The sequence below is a fragment of the Monodon monoceros genome, unplaced genomic scaffold (assembly GCF_005190385.1).
Source record: "Monodon monoceros isolate NGI ecotype Baffin Bay Population unplaced genomic scaffold, NGI_Narwhal_1 Contig2359_ctg1, whole genome shotgun sequence".
NCBI lineage: Eukaryota > Metazoa > Chordata > Mammalia > Artiodactyla > Monodontidae > Monodon > Monodon monoceros.
Genome location: NW_021698259.1, coordinates 175,668 through 195,830, shown reverse-complemented (window position 1 = coordinate 195,830; position 20,163 = coordinate 175,668). Strand labels below are relative to the sequence as shown.

Below are 20,163 nucleotides of genomic sequence, written 5' to 3'. Positions count from 1 at the left end.
TTCCATTCCATTAGAAGGGCTAGGTAGCAGCTTCTTGTTATGGAACCAGAAACTCTCAGGCTCCAAATAGGACATAAAACAACATCAATTGTACTCTTTATAAAATTGCAGAAACAAACAAAAATATATTTACACCTGTCCTATAAGACAAAGGGTACTTGACACCTAATGTATATAAAATCAGTTTACAAACTGTGAGGCACTATATCAATAAGTTCTCATTTGCAGAGAGCACAGCATAGGATATGAGGCCATTTATGTTAATTCCCTTCCCGCTTCCATTCCTTTCTCTTGTTCCTTTATGTATGCGGATCAGGTACATTATTAACCTAACAATGTAACTGAGATATTATTAGCTTAATAATGTAAACAATAATCTGATTTTTAGCAAGGGGGTAATTTTTAGAAACTTAGGGAGCTGGAACTCTGAATGTATGAATTGAAATAATGCAATTACATCATTAATTTTAAAATTTATCATCAGATTAAAAATTAAAATATTAAATTAAAAATTTACTATCCCACAATTGAGACTCACCACGTGTGACGTCTGTCAGGCATTCACTGTCACAACGCAGCTTGACTGTCTTTCAGACAACCTCAATAATATTTTTAAATTGGCAGAGGCAGCAGGCCATACGGCTAGGTAAGATCCTATAAATGGAAACACAGGTAATTAAGTTCGTGGTAAAAGAGATACTTGAGTAGGTAGAAGAGGTAGGCCAAGGCCACCACAGACCAGTGCAAAAAGGAGTTCTTGGGACACATGGACTGCAGAACTGGATAGGGGCCGGTTGGCCAATTGCTGCTCTTGACTGTTGTAAATAAATATAGAGGAGAAGAGAGGTGCCCAACAGAAGGATTAGAATGGCAGTAGGTATTGCATGCCTAGAAAAAAGGGAATAGGGATTAGAATTGGGTGACATTGATCTGTAATTTAATTCAGAATTATCTCCTTCCAACCCGAAATCCTCACTTTGGGTTGAGAGTACACAGGAAGTAGGCAGACTTCTAAGAAGAGTCTGAATAAGACCGCACCTTCTGGAGTCCCTTTCTCAGTTCCTATTTGTGAGTAGTAATATATTAGAAATTATTCTAGTAATAAAAAAGCATCGTGTGGTTAAACAATAACAGAGATCGCATTGGCCAAATCTGGAAAAAAGGAACATTTGAAAGAATAACTTTATCATTATAATAAGGTATAGAATAGTTAATTGAAAAAAAAGCACATGAGTTCATAATGATACTCAAAATGAAAAGTGGGGGAGCTCTTCTTTATAGAACAATGTCAGCTTATAAATGCAAAAGGAAAGATAGAATTAGGAAAGTGTCATTTTGCATCTATCAATGTAATAATAGATTCAGACTAGGATTATCATTGATGCACAGTTGGGTGAAGAGTTGTTTGAAAGTAGGATCTTCACTGATCCCAAAGTATCACCCCACATATGACTTATCAATTACCAAGTGGAAAAATAACTTTACAATGGAGAGATATGGAAGATACCACCTTAATCAAGTGATTAAACTTAGCACTGGGACACCTGAAGTGATGAAGTATGAAGAATACATCACCTATATAGTATTCTCCCCCAAAATATTTACTTTGAATTTAATGACAAAACAGACAAATACTGATCGTGGGGTAATTTCACGACAACTGGCTTAGATTCTTCAAAAACGCCAATGTCATAAAAGACCAAAAAAAAAATAGTAGGGAAATATTCCATATTAAAGGAAACAAAGACATGACATTCCATGCCTAGTCTTTAATTGGAACCTGTATCAAAACAAAACAGACTTAAAGGATGTTATTAGCTTCTGGTCAAGATTAAGTTACAAGGACCAATTTAACCTCCCACCTGAAACAATGAAAACATCAGACAGAACATATGAAACAACAGTTTTCAAGAAACTGGACCTCAGGCAATAAAGTTCAGTGATCCCCAGGCAATGGGAAATAAATGAAGTGATCCCTATAAGTGCCGTAACTTACTTCTCTCAGAGAGTGTCCTGGTCATCGTACAGGGAAGAGAAGTCCAGGCAGAGACTGGTGGACTCCCTGACTGAGGAAATGGAGCTGAGAGTCTGGGAATACCAAGGTAACTAGAGTTCACAAAGCAGACTACCAGAGAGAAAAGAAGTGCACAAACAAAGAACTCTGGAGATATGCAGAGGGATCTCTTGAGAATTCAACAAAATATTGGTCAGTACATTTGTGTGAGGAATTGCTTGATGCCAGGAAAAGAACCACATGAAAGGATTAATAATACAAATAACTGGATATCACACAGGGTTGTAGGAATAATAGCTGTTCCTACAAGTCAGACTGGAAAACCTCATGATACTCAGAAAGGACTTGTCTCAGTAGTTGCAAATAATGAGCTCCAGACTAAAGGGTACTTGGACTCCTACCCAACGAATCTTAAAATCTAGACCTAAAAGAATAAAATTGTTTTGAGTAACTAAATTTCACCCAAAACAAAGCCCAGGCATTTTACATGAATATAAATATATATAGTGCATAATAAACTAAAACTCACAACATCTGGGATCATATGAAAAATTGCCAACCATGCAAAGAAGTAGGAAAATATGACCCATAGTGAGGAGAAAAGGCAATCAATCAAAACTAACCCATAATCTATACAGATGTTACAATTGGCAGAAAAGAACATTTAAAAAGTTATTATACCTGAAGTAAAGTTACTATAACTGTATTTCATATGTTAAAAAACGTAGACTAAAAACTGAAAATGTTAAGTACAGGCATGGAAAAGGTAAAAGATACCAAAATTGAGCTTCTAGCGATTAAAAACAATGTCTAAATTAAAAATATATTGAACGAGGTTGATGGCTGATTAGACACTGCAGAAGAAAGGGTCACTGAACATTAAGGCATAGTAATAGAAACTATCCAAAATGAAACAAAAAAAGTAACAAAACAAAACAACAACAAAAATGAATAGAGCATCAGTGAGTTGTGCAACAATTTCAAGTCACTTAATACATGTGTACCTAGAGCCCATGAAGGAGAGGAGAAATGCAAAAATTTGAAGAAATAATAGCCAAAATTTTTCTAAATTGGTAAACACTATAAAGCCTCAAAGTCAAGAAGATCAATGAACTTTAAGCATAAGAAACATGGACAAAACTACACCAAGGCACAAAAAATAATCAAATTGCTCAAAACCAGCAATAAAGAGAAAAATTTAAAAGCAGCCAGAGGAAAAAACTACACAATACATGCAGAGGAAGAAAGAAAACAATGACAGCAGAATTTTTGTTGGAAACAATGTAAATGAGATCTCAGTGGAATAACATCTTTAAAGTAGTGAATTGAATTCTATAAAGCTAGAATTCTATACCCAGATCTGTCAAAACAAAAGCAAAATAAAGACTATCTCAGACATACAACAGCTGAAAGAATTCACTACTAGTAGAATTTCACTATAAGAAATTTTAAAATAAGTATTTTTAAGCAGAAGGAAAATGACACCAGATTGGAATATGGATCTACACAGAAGACTAAGAATACAGGAATAGGGACTTCCCTGGTGGTTCAGTGGTTAAGAATCTGCCTGCCAATGCAGGGGACACGGGTTTGATCCTTGGTCCGGGAAGATCCCACATGCCGTGGAGCAACTGAGTACGTATGCCACAACTACTGAGCCTGCACTCTAAAGCCTGTGTGCCACAACTACTGAAGCCCATGCACCTGGAGACTGTGCTCTGCAACAAAAGAAGTTATCCAATGAGAAGCCAATGCACTGCAACAAAGAGCAGCCCCTGCTTGCTGCAACTAGGGAAAGCCCAGGCGAAGCAACAAAGACCCAATGCAGCAAAATAATAAATTTTAAAAGATACTTAAAAATTTTTTAAAGGATTTTAGTCATTCAATATATGTCTCTGAACACAATGGAATTAAATTAGAAATTAACAAATCTGAAAAAGTTCTAAATATTTGGAAACTAAACAGCACACTTCTGAGTAACTTTGTGGTCAAAGAAGAAATCAAAAGGGAAATCAGAAACTATTTTGAACTCACTGAAACTGAAAACATAATATGACAACATGTGGGATATTGCTAAACCTGTACTCAGCTTCCTCAACTTCCACCTTAATCTGGAAAAACGAGAGCAAATTAATCACAGAGTAAGAGAAGAAAGAACACAATAAAGTTCAAGGTAGAAATAAATAAAATGGAAAACAGAAAAATACTATAGATATTAAAAGGATAATAAGAGAATATTATAGAATACTTTATACCAATAAATTCAAGATGAAATGGAAAAATTCCTTGAAAGACATGCACTACTAAAGTTTATTAAAGAATAAAGGTATCAAAGAAATTGGATTTGCAGTTTAAAACCTTCCAACAAAGAAAGCTTCAAGTCCACGTGGCTTAACTGATAAATTCTACCGAATATTTAAGGAATAAAATAATGCCAATTCTACAAAAACTTTACCAGAAAGTTGAAGAGAAGGGAATATTTCCCAACATTTTTATAAGGCCAACTTTCACCGTATCAAAATTAGACAATGACATTACAAGAAAACTATAGGCCAATATCTCACATGAACACAGAGACAAAAACTCTTAATAAAATTTTAGCGTATCAAATCCAGTAATATATAAAAAGATGATACATCATGACCAAGTGGGGTTTATCTCAGGAAAGAAAGGTTGGTTTAATATTTGAAAATCAATTTACCCAACTTAGTACACTATAAAAAAGAAAAATCAGGACATCTCTGGTGGGGCAGTGGTTAAGAATCCACCTGCCAGTGCAGGGGACATGGGTTTCAGCCCTGGTCCAGGAAGATCCCACATGCCACGGAGCAACTAAGCCCGTGCACCACAGCTACTGAGCCTGTGCTCTAGAGCCTGTGAGCCACAAATACTGAGCCCATATGCCACAACTAGTGAAGCCTGTTCACATAGAGCCTGTGCTCTACAACAAGAGAAGCCACCGCAATGAGAAGCCTGCATACTGCAACGAAGTTTAGTCCCTGCTCGCCACAACTAGAGAAAGCCTGCATGCAGCAATGAAGACCCAATGCAGCCAAAAATAATAAATTAAGAAAAGAAAAGAAGGGAAAAATCACATAATCATTGCAATAGATGCAAGAAAAGAATGAAAGAATCTAACATCCATTCCTGATTATAGAAAAAAAAAAACCCTCAGTAGAATAGGAATGGAAGGAGACTTCCTCAACTTGGTAAATGACTTCTACAAAAAACCTAACATCATATTTAATGGTGAAGGACAAAGTACTTTCTCTCCAGGACCAGGACAAAAGCAAGGATTTCTACTCTCATTACTTCTATTTGACATTGCACTGAAGGTTCTAGCCAGTGCAATAGGGCAACAACAAAAAAAAGATATATTCAGAATGGAAAGGAAGAAGTAGAACTACTTTATTTGCAGATAACATGATTATGTAGAAAACCTGATAGAATCTACAAAATTGCTACTGGAACTAATAAATGAGTTTATCAAGTTTGCAGGGTACAAGATCAACATACAAAAAGATTAATTTATCTCAACCAACAATCAAAGTTTTTAAATACTACTTATAATAGAATCAAACATATAAAATACTTAAAAAAATCTCAAAAAAGATGTAAAAGACGCACACTGAAAACTGAAAAATATTGCTGGGGGAAATTAAGGAAGACCTAAATAAATGGAGAGATATAATGTATTCATGGATCAGAAGATTCAATATTGTTAAGACATCAATTCTCCCCAAATTGATTTATACATCAAAATCCAAGTAGGCTTTTCTATAGAAATTGACAAGCTAATTCTAAAATTCATATGGAAATAAAATTTAGAATAACTAAAACAACGTTGAAAAAGAACAAAGTTGAAGAACTAACAGTAACTGATTTCAAGGGTTATGAAGCTACACTTTCAAGACATTCTGATAGTAGGGTAAAGACAGAGAAAAAAAATCAAGGGAACAGAATGGAAAGTTCAAAAGTAGAGAGACGTGGACAACTGACTTTCAGTTTCAAAGGCATTTAAGTGGAGAAACGATAGTCTTTTCACCAAATGATGCTGGAACAATTGAATATCCAGGTGCAAAAAAGAAAAAAGAACTTCCATCCAAACGATATACAGAAATGAACTCAAATTGTTTCAGAGATCTAAATGTAAAACATAAAAGTATAAAACTTCTAGAACAAAACAGGTGAAAAATTTTATGACCTTGAGTTAGGGAAAATTTCTTACATACAACACCAAAAACAGAATGCATAAAAGAAAGAAAGAGATAAATTAGACACCATCAAAATTAAAAATTTCTGCCCTGCAAAAGACACTCCTGAGGGGACGAAAAGATGAGTCACAGAATGGGAGAAAATACTTAGCAACTTATATACTGGATAAGGACTAATTTCCAGAATATATAAAGAACTCTCAAAACTCCAGAAAAATATAGATAAAAGATTCAAAGATATACACAAGGAAAATAAGCATATGAATAGATGTTTGACATGATTAATCATTAGGGATGCTACAATGAAATACAACTACACACCTATTAAACTACCTGAAATTAAAAATACTGAGCATAGCAAGTGTTGGCCGCAACGTGAAGAAGATGCAACTCTCATACACTGCTGGTAGAGATGTAAAATGATCACACCAGTATGGAGAACAGGTATTTTTTTAAAAATAAAACATACATTTACCAATGATCCAGCCATTCTACTTGCAGGTATTTACCCAAGAGAAATGGAAGTATACATCCATACAAAGACTTGTACACAAATATTCATAGCAACTTTATCTGTAATAGACAAAGACTGAAACAACTCACATGTCTATCCATGGTGAATAGATAAATTGGGGTACATCCATATAATGGAATACTATTCAGCAATAAACAGAAATGAATTACTGATATATACAAAAATATGGATGAAGATTAAAATAATCATGCTGAGTTAGAAGCCAGTTAGAAAAAAGTATACACTGTATGATTCTATTTACATAAAATTTTAGAAAATGCAAACAGAAAGCAGATCAATGGTTGCATCGCGATTGGGAAGGGCAAGAAACAATAGGAAGGAAGAATTCTAAAGAGACGTTAAGAAACTTTCTGAGGTGATGGACATTTTGATTTTGCTGATGTCTTCATGGTGTGTATGTTATGTGTGTGTGTGAACACAGATTACTGTATGTCAATTATACCTCAAAAAGCTGTTAAAAGAAATGATATTATATGAGAGAGACAATTGGGGAAATTTGAGTAGCAACTCTTTATTACGTAATATTATTGTGTAGGAATTTAATTTCTTCAATACTGTGTGTTAACAGTATTGTAGTGACATAGGGAAATAATTTTGAATATCCAGAGAGGAGGGCATCTACCTGACAAGAGAGGGATCGCAATTGTGGCAGATGCGGTGGGGGGCTGAGGAAGATGAGGCTAGAGCAGTGACCAATGTGTGATGGCGTGGTGAAGACACTCATTTGTCAGCTGACCTAAGATGGTTGGAATAGAGTGCTAAATGCAGGACCCTTTCCACATACTAATCTCATGCAATCACCTCAACTAGCCTTGGCATAACAGAAAGTTTCTATTAGCTTGCCATACTGGAGGGGGGATGGCACAATTTAAGGTGCAGTAAGTTGTGTAATAAACTGTCACAATAGGGTCCTACAGAAAGTTTTTTTTAAATGGCAAAGAAAAGAAACTTGACCCTTCCCCCACAACATATATGAAAATTAACTCAAAATGAATCATAGACCTAAATGGAACTATACAACTTCTGGAAGAAAACACAGGAGAAAATTGTTGTGATTTTGGGTTAGACAATGGGGTCTCAGACAAAGATTTCTTAGATAAGACACAAAAAAGCACAAACCATCTAAGAAAAATTGCTAAGGGACTTCCCTGGTGGTTAAGACTCCGAGTTCCCAATGCAGGAACCCGGGTTTGATCCCTGATCAGGGAACGAGATCCCACATGCACGCCGCAACTAAGAGTTCAAATGCCACAACTAAGAAGCCCATGAGCCACAACTAAGGAGTCCATCTGCTGCAACTAAGACAAAGAACATGCAAAGAAATAAATTAAATAAATATGAAAAAAAGAAAAATTGCTAAATTAGAGTTCATCAGACATTTAAAACTTCTAGTCTTCAGAGACACTTTAATACAATGAAGATAAGTCACAATCTGGGAGAAGATATTTACTAAACACATATCTCAGAGAAAGGACTTTTCCCATTGCTTTTTATATAAAGCACTCTTAAAACTCAATATAAATATCCAATTAAAAATGGATTTGAACAGACACTTCATTTAAAAAGATGTCTTCACATGAATAGACACTCAACATCATCAGCTATTACAGAAATGCAAAATGTAGCAAAAAACATGAGATGCAACTACGCACATACTAGAAATGCTAATTTTTTTAAAAAAACATATATAAGGATCAGGTGATGATGTGGAGAAACTGCAACTCTCATAGACTGCTAGTGGGAAAGCAAAATGGCACAGGCACTTTAGAAAACAGTTTAGCAGTTTCTTAAAAAGTTAAATATGCACTTAGCATATGATGAAGTAATCCCACCCTTAGGTATTTTACCCCAAAGAAATGAAAACATATGATCGCACAGAATATATGCTCACACACACATGTGAGTGTTTTCACTGGCTTTGTTCATAATAGCCAAAAAACTAGAAAAAACTCAAATGTTCATCAAACGATGAATGTGTAAACAAACTGTGTATCCACACAACTAGAATACTACTCAGCAATAAAAAGGAATGAACTACTGACAGGTGCAGCAAAACAGATGAATCTCCAAAGAGACTGGTAAGTGAAAGAAGCCAAAAACAAAAGGCTATATAACACATGCTTTCAGTTATAAGATATTCTGGAAAAGACAACATTATACGGACTAAAATCAGATTGGTGGTTGCCAGGGGCTGGTAGTGGGAGGAGGATGGATTGACTACAAAGGGACATGAGGGGTCTTTTGGGAGTGCAGAAGTTTTCTTTACCTCAAATGTGGTGGTGGCTACAGAACTGTATGGTTGTCAAAACAGATCACACTGTATATTTAAAAATAGTGAATTTTGTGAAATGAAAATTATACATAAATAAACCTGACTTAAGAAAATAATAAAGCAAACCTAAAAAAACAATTGAGTGAAAATAAATGTCAGAAAAATCAACTTACAGTTTTTCCAATTCAAGGGTCATCATGAGGATGCCTTCAATTGTTGTGACACTTGTGTTGTTCCCATGTCTCTGAAGGAGAAGCCCAAACATGCTTGATATAAAACCCAAAGACAAAAAATCTAAACTTAAAAAGATACTTAACATGTGATTACTTCAATTCTGGCTTCTCACTTGCCATAGATGATAATTCCAAAGAGCTCTTATTCAAGAAATTTAAATTTGCATCATCAAATGAATGACCTTGGTGCTGAACAGCAAAATCATTTTTTATTATCCTAACTTCTCATTTTCAATTGCATCTACCTCTTTGCTTACTCATTTAAAAAAAAATAATGTACCCCTTATTCCTTTTGGCTTTCTGGGTTAAATAATATTCCTACATGCATCTACATCTTCATAACTATATGTGTTCTTCAACACTGTCCTCATTCTCTGCTGGCTGTCTTACCCATATATATTCTTTCTTAATCCTTTTCTTTGCCAATAACTCTTATTTTCAATAACCCAGTTAAAATCTAAATTATGACATTTCAGCCAAAGTACTCAGTCTTTGACGAAAGCAAAAAAGAGCAAAAATTATTTCATGAGCCATGAAACTGTTGCAATACTTACAAATATTTTAATGCTGGCAATTTAAAAAGATAAGAATCTTCAACTGTTGTCAAAGGATTACGATTGAGAATTCTGAAAAATGGAATGGAATTAAAATTATCTGTATTTTCAATTACTTCCATGAAAGCTTATATTCATTTATTTTGGTATGGAACTTGAAGGTTAAAAAAAATCATTTTCTGTCTTTACCTCTAAATCACCCTTAGAATCTTTAAAACACTCTTTCATTGGGAACCACCCAGGTCTCTAGATGATAAAGTGGAGAAGAGAAACAAACAATCAAAGAAAAAAATAGAAAAAAAAGTGGCTAGCAAAGAAAAAATATGCCAAAGAACTTTTCAGGTTCAAAACCCTCAAAGTGACTATGCTGGTAGGAAGCCCTTGCTCTGTAAAAAAGTACTATTCCTAGTGTCCTCCATAATTCAAGGGGTTTTTCCTTCATCTCTACAATTTTTTTAAAATTTAGTGATTTAAACTACCCAGTTAAAGACAAAAATAGGGCTAATTCCTTGGTTCTGGAGCAAAAGAAGAAGAGATAAATCCAACAGCAACTGGTGAAAGCCATACTCCCATCACATAGTACCATGTGCATTCTTCTATCATAGCCTTTGTTACTGTGTATATAATCACCTGTTTACTTGTCAGTCTCTTAGATTGTCAGCAACATGAGAGCAGGGATCACACTTTATTGTCATTATTATTCCTCTGCCTGACACAGTGCCTAATATTTACTAGGTATTTACTAATTGTTTCCCAAATAAATAAATAACATTTTCTTTATATATCAATAAAATAAACAAATTAATTTTGGGGAGCAGAATTTTATTCCAAAATGCTGGGATGGATTTTCTTCTTAGTACTTTCTTTCTTTCTTTTTTTCTTAATTCTTTAAAACAAATAAGGGGGGAAAAATACCCCAAAAGAAACAGGAAAAAAGAAAAGAATATCTGACTTTAGGTTAACTCTACTCAAGAATTATTAGCATATTTTTGCACAATATTAGAAAGATAACTATCAAAACTAATATCTTTTAGGTTGCCAGGCTTCTGTGATCAGCATTTAACAGTTAATCCTCACAGTAACCTTATGTGATAGATATATTACCCCATTGTACAAATGAGGAAACTGAGGCACAGAGAAGCTTCATAACTTGTCCTAATTCATCAAGCTAGTAAGAAGCAGAGATGGAATTTGAACTCAGTTCTGACTCTAAAGCCTGTGTTTGACCTGAATGAAAAAAGAAGTGGGCGCGTTTTAAACATCTGTCACTTGAACCTTAATTTTGAGAGCACTAAATATATAAATACCTTTTCAAACTTCATCTACCCATCTGGGAAATCCTCTATGATAATTATATTTTCTCTTTTTATTTTTTTATTTATTTCTCTTTTTATTTATTTTTTCCTTAATCATCTCCCATTACAAATATTTAATTAGCCTATGGTCATTGAGACTTTAGATATTTTAAAAAACATTGCAGGAAAATCAGTAAAAATGATGGAGGAAGGACATCTGAAAATTCATCCCTCCATAGAAGCAACAATACCAATAACAACAACAACAACAACAACAAAACTGGCAAAAATGGTCAGAATCAACTTCTTCTGAACTCTGGAAATTTATCCAACAGGTTGCTGCACATTGGGGAGCAATTTATTCAAGGAAAACAAATTAATTTCTGTAAGAACAATGAGATCTGTGTTGCTTGAACTTGTCCTTGACCTTTGCTCTCCATGCCAGGGGTAGCCTTGAAAAACAGCCCGCATCCCTGGTACCAAAAGGAGCAGCATGGACTGGGAGGGCCTTCAAAGCCTCATTACCAAAGAACTATCAAAGCCGCTTCTCAGGTGGCATTACTGGAAAACATTTTCAAGCAAATATTTTAACATGGCGGTTGCATGAGGCAATGGATAACAGTTTGGGGCAAAAAACAGCCCAACGAAAAAGCTTAAAAAGAAAAGCTGAGGAATGAGATGTCCACAGACACTTTTAAATGTTCCAATGTATTCCTGGGAAACTGGAAGACCACAAGACATATTCCTGGGAATCTAGGAAAATAACTGTTAGCATTAATAAATGAATTCAGGAAGGTTGTAGGATGTAAGATCAATATTATTTCTAGACACCAGCAATGAGAAATCCAAAAATGAAATTAAGGAAACAATTCCATGTATAATAGCATCAAAAGACATAAAATACTTAGGGAAAAATTTAACCAAGTAAGTGCAAGATTCACACTGAAAAGTACAAAACTGATGAAAGAAATTGAAAAGGATCTAAATAAATATAAAGACATGCTGGATTCATGGACTGGAAGATAATCTTATTAAAATGTCACTACTTCCCAAATCGACCTATGGTTCCACTGCAATTCCTATCAAAATCCCAGCTGATTTCTTTCCAGAAATTGCCAAGCTAATTCTAAAATTCATATGGCAATTCAAGGAAACAGAATAACCAAAACAATGTTCGTAAAGAACAAAGTGGGGGACTCACACATCCTGGTTTCAAAACTCCATTCAAAGCAACTGCAGTCACAGTGTGGTACTGGAATAAGAACAGACATGTAAATCAATGGAACAGAATAGACATTATAGAAATAAACCCTCATATATATGGTCTATCGAGTTTCAACAAGCATGCCAAAACAATTCCATGTGGAAAGAACAGTCTTTTCAAATGATCCTGGGACAACTGTACATCCACACACAAAATAATGAAGCTGGACTCCTACACTTCACACCATATATGAAAATTAACTTCAAATGGATCAAATATCCAAACTTAAGAGCTAAAGCTATAAAACTCTTAGAAGAAAACACAGGAGTAAATCTTTATGACCTTGCTTTAGACAACAGTTTCTTAGATATTATACCAGAAGCACAAAGAACCAAAGGAAAAATACATGAATGGGATTTTATAACATTTAAAAAGTTTGTGCTTCAAAGGACACTATCAAGAAAGTGAAAAAACATATAGAATGGGAGACAATACTACAGGTGGGAAAAATAAGATGCAGTTGGGATAAGAAAAGTATGGTAGTTTCTAGGTGTGACAATCTCAAAATTTTGAACTATTACAAATAAAACAGCCACCCTGAATCACCCCGAAGGGCAGACCCAAGTTTTTTTTTGTTTTTAGCGTTTATGCCTTTCTGAGAAGCTGCCAGGATTCTAGTACATAGCAAAAAGTGATGACAGCACCCTGAAGTGTGTCAGCTTTTGTGTGTACATAGCTATCTAAAGGAAACCAATGATAGTTGACTGGGGGAGCATTAGGGTTGCTCTGTGATGACAGCTCAATTTGCCTTCATAGTGTGGCCACACCTCCCTCATTGATATTCTCAACAATGGGGTAAATAATTCAATATGGATAAGGCTTTGATTTTCCTCTTATTCTCTCTTAGTCCTTTTGTTCTTGGTACAATATTGATGTACCACAGACAAGGCAGCATGTGAATGTTCTCTGTCTCCTTAAGTTATATAGCCTTTGTACAATGTAGAGTCCTTCAGTTTCTAAAATCTAGGAGCTTGTATTGTTAGAACCAAAGAAGTGACTAAAAGAATTTTAAAAATAAGCCATCAGTCTGGACCTGCATAGGTGAATGAAGGAGAAACACTTTAAAGTCAGAAAAAAAAGTATACTTAACCTTTAGGATTATCAACCACTGCTGGTTTTCCATAATATATTTCACTCCTGATTTTATCTGAAAGAGATATGATTACTACCAACATTCAAAAAGTTGCACTTTATTAATTAATAAGCTCTTGGCTCATTTTTGAAGTAGATTTTGGATTTAAAATAGACTACCACACTGCTAACTACTTCACCTGATATTTGTCAATAACATAGAGGCTTCATTCAAGAAATCTGCTGACCTATAATTACCTGAAACCCGGTGATGACTCAAAGTTTTGTGGGGCCTGAAGCTCATCTACTTTGGGAAATCCTATCTAATAAAAACATGCAAAGTTATGAATACAAAAATCGCTAGGACCCTTCTCAAGACCTTGGAAGGGACCTATGCAAGTCAGGAGCCCTGAACCCTAAGCTTCATTGAATTCATGATAAATCTACCTAAGCTAGGGCCCTTTTCCAAACTTATTTAATGCAGGCAAATTATAAATACCCCAGTAATATGTCATAATAGGTAGTAAAATGACTTAACTTGAGGGTGGTGTCTTCCCTTGGTGGCTTGCCTTTGGAAAGAGATGCAATAAAGCTTATGTCTCACCATGGCAAATGTTTCCTGAAGCAAATTAGCTTTATCTATTAGAAAGACTTAGCCCAAAACAAAGACTTACTATACTGTGACAATCTTTTGAAAGTAACTGTGAACGAGTTTTAGGAGTACAGTACTAATTTATTTCCAACACCAGATAGTTCTGATTCTTTCACTAACTTTTTCTGTCATTTAAGAGGAACATAAATTCAAAAGGAATGAGTTGGTGCCTCTTCCATTACAAATCTTTTCTAAAATACCACCCATTTTCTACTTCATCAACCCCCTCCCTCACCTTGTTACCCCGCTGCATAGATGCTAGAATGGCTCTCATATATGTTTTCCCATCAACATCCATCTTTCTCCTCCCAGTATGAAAGTTTCTTGGGGAGAAAGTCCCTGCCCTATGCGCCTCTGTATCCCCAGCACTCAGTACAGTGCTGACACACAGTGGGCATGGCACTCAGTGAATGTTTTTGAATGAATTCATTAACTTTTAAACTGCGATTTATTTATTTATTCATTTCCACAATGTATTGTCCTGTGTTGCCTACATAACTATAGTGAAACTCTGATTCTTATAAGGAACTCTTGCTGTTATAGGATGTTTAGGAAAGTTGGTGAGTTTCAGACGTTTTATTGACTTTACTAAAACCTCCTGGTGAAGGGACCTCATGAGCCTGCTCTCCGGTGTGCAGGCAAAAGAACAACTGACCCTTGGTGCTCTCTCCCCAAGGTAGGCATCAGCAAACTAACAAGGGAAAGGATGGAGGGCGCTAAAAATAGGCATCTGCAGGAATTGCTAATCCAGTTCCAGACACAGCCTCAACACCTTCATTAACCCAAAATGTGTGAACTGTGTGAAACTGGATTTCTGAACCACAAGACAGGTAAGAGAGTCTTTTCCAAAGCCAGGTGTAGAAGAGTTCTTTTTACCTTGAGTCTGAAATCACCTTTGGGTCATTGAACGTACCCACTATCATTTCCTTGTGTCAAGAGAAATCGCAGAATTCTTGAGCTGAAGGGGTGTAAAACCCACACTTCTTATTGAAGAGTAGGCAGCAAAGAGAGTATATTGAATTAGGCTACAGCAATGTATTTTCTATATATTTTTCACACTACAGCTGAACACAAACAACATCTTTTTCCATACCTCAAAGGTTCCTATTGGCCACAGATAATTCACTTCAGAGATACATGCTCTTTGAAAAATAATGTTCTGGTTGGCTGGGGAGAGCCATGCGATGGGTGTTCAGGAATTCTTTCTGCTTTACCATTTAAAAGAGCTAATAATGCTTGGGGAAGCACCCACACCTTTTGCTCCCTGAAGAATTCGGTGCTAAACTTAGTTCTTTGCAGCTCTGTGTTGCATACATTTTATGCAGTTAGGAACTTTGCACATGAGCAGGAATCAAAGTTAAATTCAAAAGTGGAACTTCGTGGACCATTTGCATATTGGAAAGGCATCAGTTGGTTTCCATGACAATGCTAATTTGAGTGTTTTTGCTTGGTGCCTTTTATTGCCCGTGCCAAAGATCAGTACTATGGAAAGCAGAGCGTTTCATATATATGAGTTAAACAAGTCTCTTGGCCTCGTTGTTCCTTACTTTCCTCATTTGAAAAAAAAAAAATAAATGGCTCTCAAGAAATACTTTCCAGAGTTCATACTGGTCTTACACCCAGCTAACCAATAACTGCATGATGTTTTTACACACAGTTTTTTACATTTATTCATCTTCTGTTTTACTTACTACTTGTGTAAAAACTGCATTCCATGCTGGGCCTGAAACGTTCCAAAGTTCATTTCTGTGAGTAAATTGCAACCCAGATTTCTACAAAAAAAGACACAAGCAAAAGAAGAAGAAAAATATATATTCTTTCAGAACATTTATCCTTTGGCAATAATTCTAATTTATATATGATGAAACATAACATCACTACTCCATACACTAAAGAAATCTCACTGTGGAAGTTATTATGGTTTATACTTTCATGATTATATATGTGGTGCATTAGATACAAAATAGTAAATGCTTATTAAATACTCGTGTTAAGTGATCTTTATTTCTCTAGAAAGGCAGCACTATTGACATTTTGGGCTGGATAATTCTTTGCTGTGGGAGGCTCTCCTGTACAGTGTTGGATGTTTTGTAGCATCTCTGGCCTCTGTCCACTAGATGCCAGGAGCATATACAGTTCTGACAAGGAAAAATATCTCCAGACACTACCAAATGTCACCGGTGTGCAAAATCACCCTGGGTGAGAACCACTGCTCTATAATGATTCACTCTGATCTGTGTAATAATTCTCACATTAATCTTTGCTGGAGACAAAAAGGATTTGCTACAAAATTTTAGTAGTAATTTTTACATTTAAAAATGAGTAACAAATTAATTTTATAAAAAATTAAGCTTTATAAAATTTGCAAACATAATGAATTATATTTGTAACTTACATAAACTGCAAAAAAGGTAGTGGCTCAAATGTACGTCTTTCGATAGACGGTATTTTATTGCAGGATAAATCTCTAGGAAAAGTAAAAGGAAAATATTGCCTCAATTAGCTATTAGATATCTAATTAGTAGTGATAACTAGTAGAAGTTGGAATGATAATAATAAATAAGAAGCTTTGGTCTAATCTCCAAACCTTAGGAATTACTATTTGAAACTTCCAGAGCCCCTAACCCTGCCTTCACCTCTCTTAAGAGTCTCACCTTCAGGATCTTCATAAATTAAATATACAACTATAGATCAATAGATTTTGGAGGTAACTTTTTCTGAGGGCAGAAGCATTGATTAGATTCCACCTTTTGTGGTCTCATCAAATTCTAGATTATGAGCTCAAAGTTTTTATCTCTATATATCATTATAATTTCTAATATTAAAAGGAATATTATATTTACACACTCCCCAGTATAGTTCTGTTTTTCTAGGCCAATTCATTACTAGAAGAAATAAAAGATAACGTTTCACACAACTTGAAAGGAGGTTACTCCTATCATTAATATGTAATGTTAATTCAGGATTACACTTTCTACCATATTGGCTTTTATTCGAAAATACCTACTCTTGACGATAGCTATCATATTTCCATTGATTCCAGCTTAGTCTCTCATTTCACCTGGATGGGTATAACTGTCTTCTGACTGGTTTTTCCATCTCTACCCTCTCCTTTTCTAAGCCATCCTCCACGCGATCACCAGATTAACTCTTTGGAAGCGGTTCTCAAATACCAGCATCACTTGTGAGCTTATTGAATATACAAATATTCAACCTACTCTGGACCTCTTGAATTAGTAACTACGGGGGTGGAACTTGTGTTTTCACAAGCCCTCCAAGTGGTTGGTTCTGTTGCAGGCTAATGCTTGTCCTAAAGCACTGCTGTGGTAACATGCTAGCTTGGCATGCTATCCTTGGCTTGGCCTCCAAAGCCCTAGATGATCTGGCTCTAATCTCTTACTCTTCCCACTTGTACTCTACAGGTACTGAGTATTTCTTCTGTGTTTTGCCTTTCTCCCACTTTCCTTTTGCAACCTTATTCTTCCCAAGATGTCTGTCATTGATACCCAATGGCCCTTCGTGCTCCCATTTAAACAGCATTGCTCTAATAACATCTTCCCTGATCCAATTTGAAGTTTTTTTTTCCCTCTTTTGTGCTCTAATACCAACTTACAGCTCTCCTTCCCCATATTCATTTCTTTCTTTAAATATAGCTCTTTTTGCAACCCATTTCCTCTGAGCATAAACTCCTTCAAAGTATGGACTAGATCCTGCTTATGTGCATCATCTATCATGTTTAAAGCCAACGCGTGGACATGAAGCAAACTCAAATATTTATAAAATCAGCAAATAGCTGGGGAGTGAACAGAAGGAGGAAATGACTGTTTTTTAAAAGAAGTGTAGATTTATTACTTCATGGTGCCTCCATAGCACTTTGTCATTATGGTTTGAGCTTATTATATGTTTATTTTACCTATGAGATCATGAGTTGCTAAAAGGAATCCTGTCTTACCCATCTTCATGTTTACAACACTAGGCATAGTGCGTATTAGCATATTCTTTTTTTGCTTTTTTATTGATTGGCATTTTTTTTAAAGAATGAGAATACTTATGCTAACATAAAATAATCAGATTATAAAGTATTTCATAGTAGAAGTAATGAAGGGCCTAGTCCACTGAGCAGTTATCTTATTTGTTTTTCTGCAAACTGTGTTTGTAAGGTTTGGAGCCCAGATGGCAGAGAAGAGACTAATATAAAGGTGATTGTCCCTTAATGCTTGGAAGGTTTGATAATTAAAAGAACTATTTTTCGGGTCATGTGAGGCTCTTTATACCCATTTCCCTTAAGCCTTTTATATTTGCAAGAAGAATCTATTTGCTAAAGAGGATCATTAATTGGCCTAATAAGGAATAATGACATATACAGCTTTGGATGCCATGGACAAAGGACAAAAACTGAGCTTTTATAGCAAAAAACACAGTTATCTCCTTATCCCCAAATAAAAAGAAATACTAGGCAAGCATTTCCTCTTTGATAAAGAAGCTGGAGAGGGAATTCCCTGGCGATCCAGGGGTTAGGACTCGGCGCTTCCACTGCTGGGGACCTGGGTTCAATCCCTGGTCAGGGAACTAAGATCCTGCAAGTCGTGTGGCATGGCCCTAAAAACAAAACAAACAAACAAACAAAAAAACCAGAAAACAAAAGGCTGGAGAGATTTTTGTTAGGGGCATTTCTGATATGCTTATTTAGTGTGAACATTTCTAAATATACCACTTAACCATCATTTTAAACATTCTTAATTATCAGTATCACAGTTTATGCACTGAAATCCTTAACAACAGTTTGTTCTTGTGGTAACTTAATGTGTTCCTGACAGTACTGATTTTTTTTTTAAGATTTTTTTTTGATGTGGACCATTTTTAAAGTCTATACTGAATTTGTTACAATATTGCTTCTTTTTTTTTTCATGTTTTGGTTTTTTGGACATGAGGCATGTGAGATCTCAGCTCCCTGACGAGGGACTGAACCCACACCCCCTGCATTGGAAGGCAAAGTCTTAACCAGTAGGCCACGAGGGAAGTCCCTTTACAATACTGTTTATATGATTCATCTGCTTAAATATTTAACACTTAAATGTTAATTTAATTTAGATTAAATTATCAAAGCTATGAGTTAATGGCATTCATATTAATGTAAGTGTGCTATATTTTCTTGTCCTGCAGGTGACAATTTGAGGTTAACTTTAATTCCTCTCATTTCACTAAACCAACTTTTTCAATCCTTTTCTGTAAAGACCAGATAAGTAAATATTTTAGGCTTTGCAGGCCACATACAGTCTCTGTCACATATTTTTTGTCTTTTTTCTTTTTTCTCATTTACAGCCCTTTAAAAATCACTTTTAAGTTATGGGCTGTATAAAAATGGACTGTGGGCCAGATTTGATCCATAGGTCATAAACAAAATGTAAATACAGATGGAGACTATATGAACACTTATATAACAAGGTTCATATGGGAGTCTATAATGGCTGAGACCTCATTACCACTTTTCCTCTACAACTAAAGGGTATTTTTCTATCTATACCTTGTCTATATAGTTAAAAAATTAAAAATGAATAGGAAATATTTAGTGCTAGTGATGGGCTGGGGGCCTACACAGACTCACAGAATTGTAGAATTTAATTGCTAGAAGAAATTGAAGACATTATCTCACTTGAACCCCTTAATTACTGTATATATAATCTACTTTATAGATAAGAACTCATAAATAAATATGATTAACTTACAAATATTGGAGGGGTAGCAAGCCTTCAAATGAGTTCTTATGTAATTCAGTCAAATAATTTTCACTGAGAATTCTGAAAAATGAAAAGGTTATTTCTGGATCAAAATGCAAAATAACTACAACTATATACTACATAGGACTAACTCCTATATGTGGAGGAAAGCTGGGTAATGGTGCCACCTAAACAACATAATTCTTTTTTAATTTAGGGATGGTGATTTCTGCTCTGTTTCCATTTAAACCTTCTTTTCACGTCCTCCTTTGTGTCCATCTCTCTCCATCACGCATGTGCTTACATGCACACACACACACACCACGCACTCTTCCCACCAAA

The 20,163-nt window shown here is 35.3% G+C and overlaps 1 long non-coding RNA gene across 1 annotated transcript; it reads right to left on the bottom strand.

Moving 5' to 3' along the window:
• Positions 1 to 541: 541 nt before the first annotated feature.
• LOC114895809 lies at positions 542 to 19,902 on the bottom strand. Its single transcript, XR_003793656.1, has 6 exons — positions 19,831 to 19,902; positions 16,500 to 16,571; positions 15,796 to 15,876; positions 9,823 to 9,894; positions 9,209 to 9,279; positions 542 to 654 (listed from the first exon to the last, which is right to left on the bottom strand). It is a non-coding gene; the product is annotated as an uncharacterized LOC114895809 (long non-coding RNA).
• Positions 19,903 to 20,163: the final 261 nt, after the last annotated feature.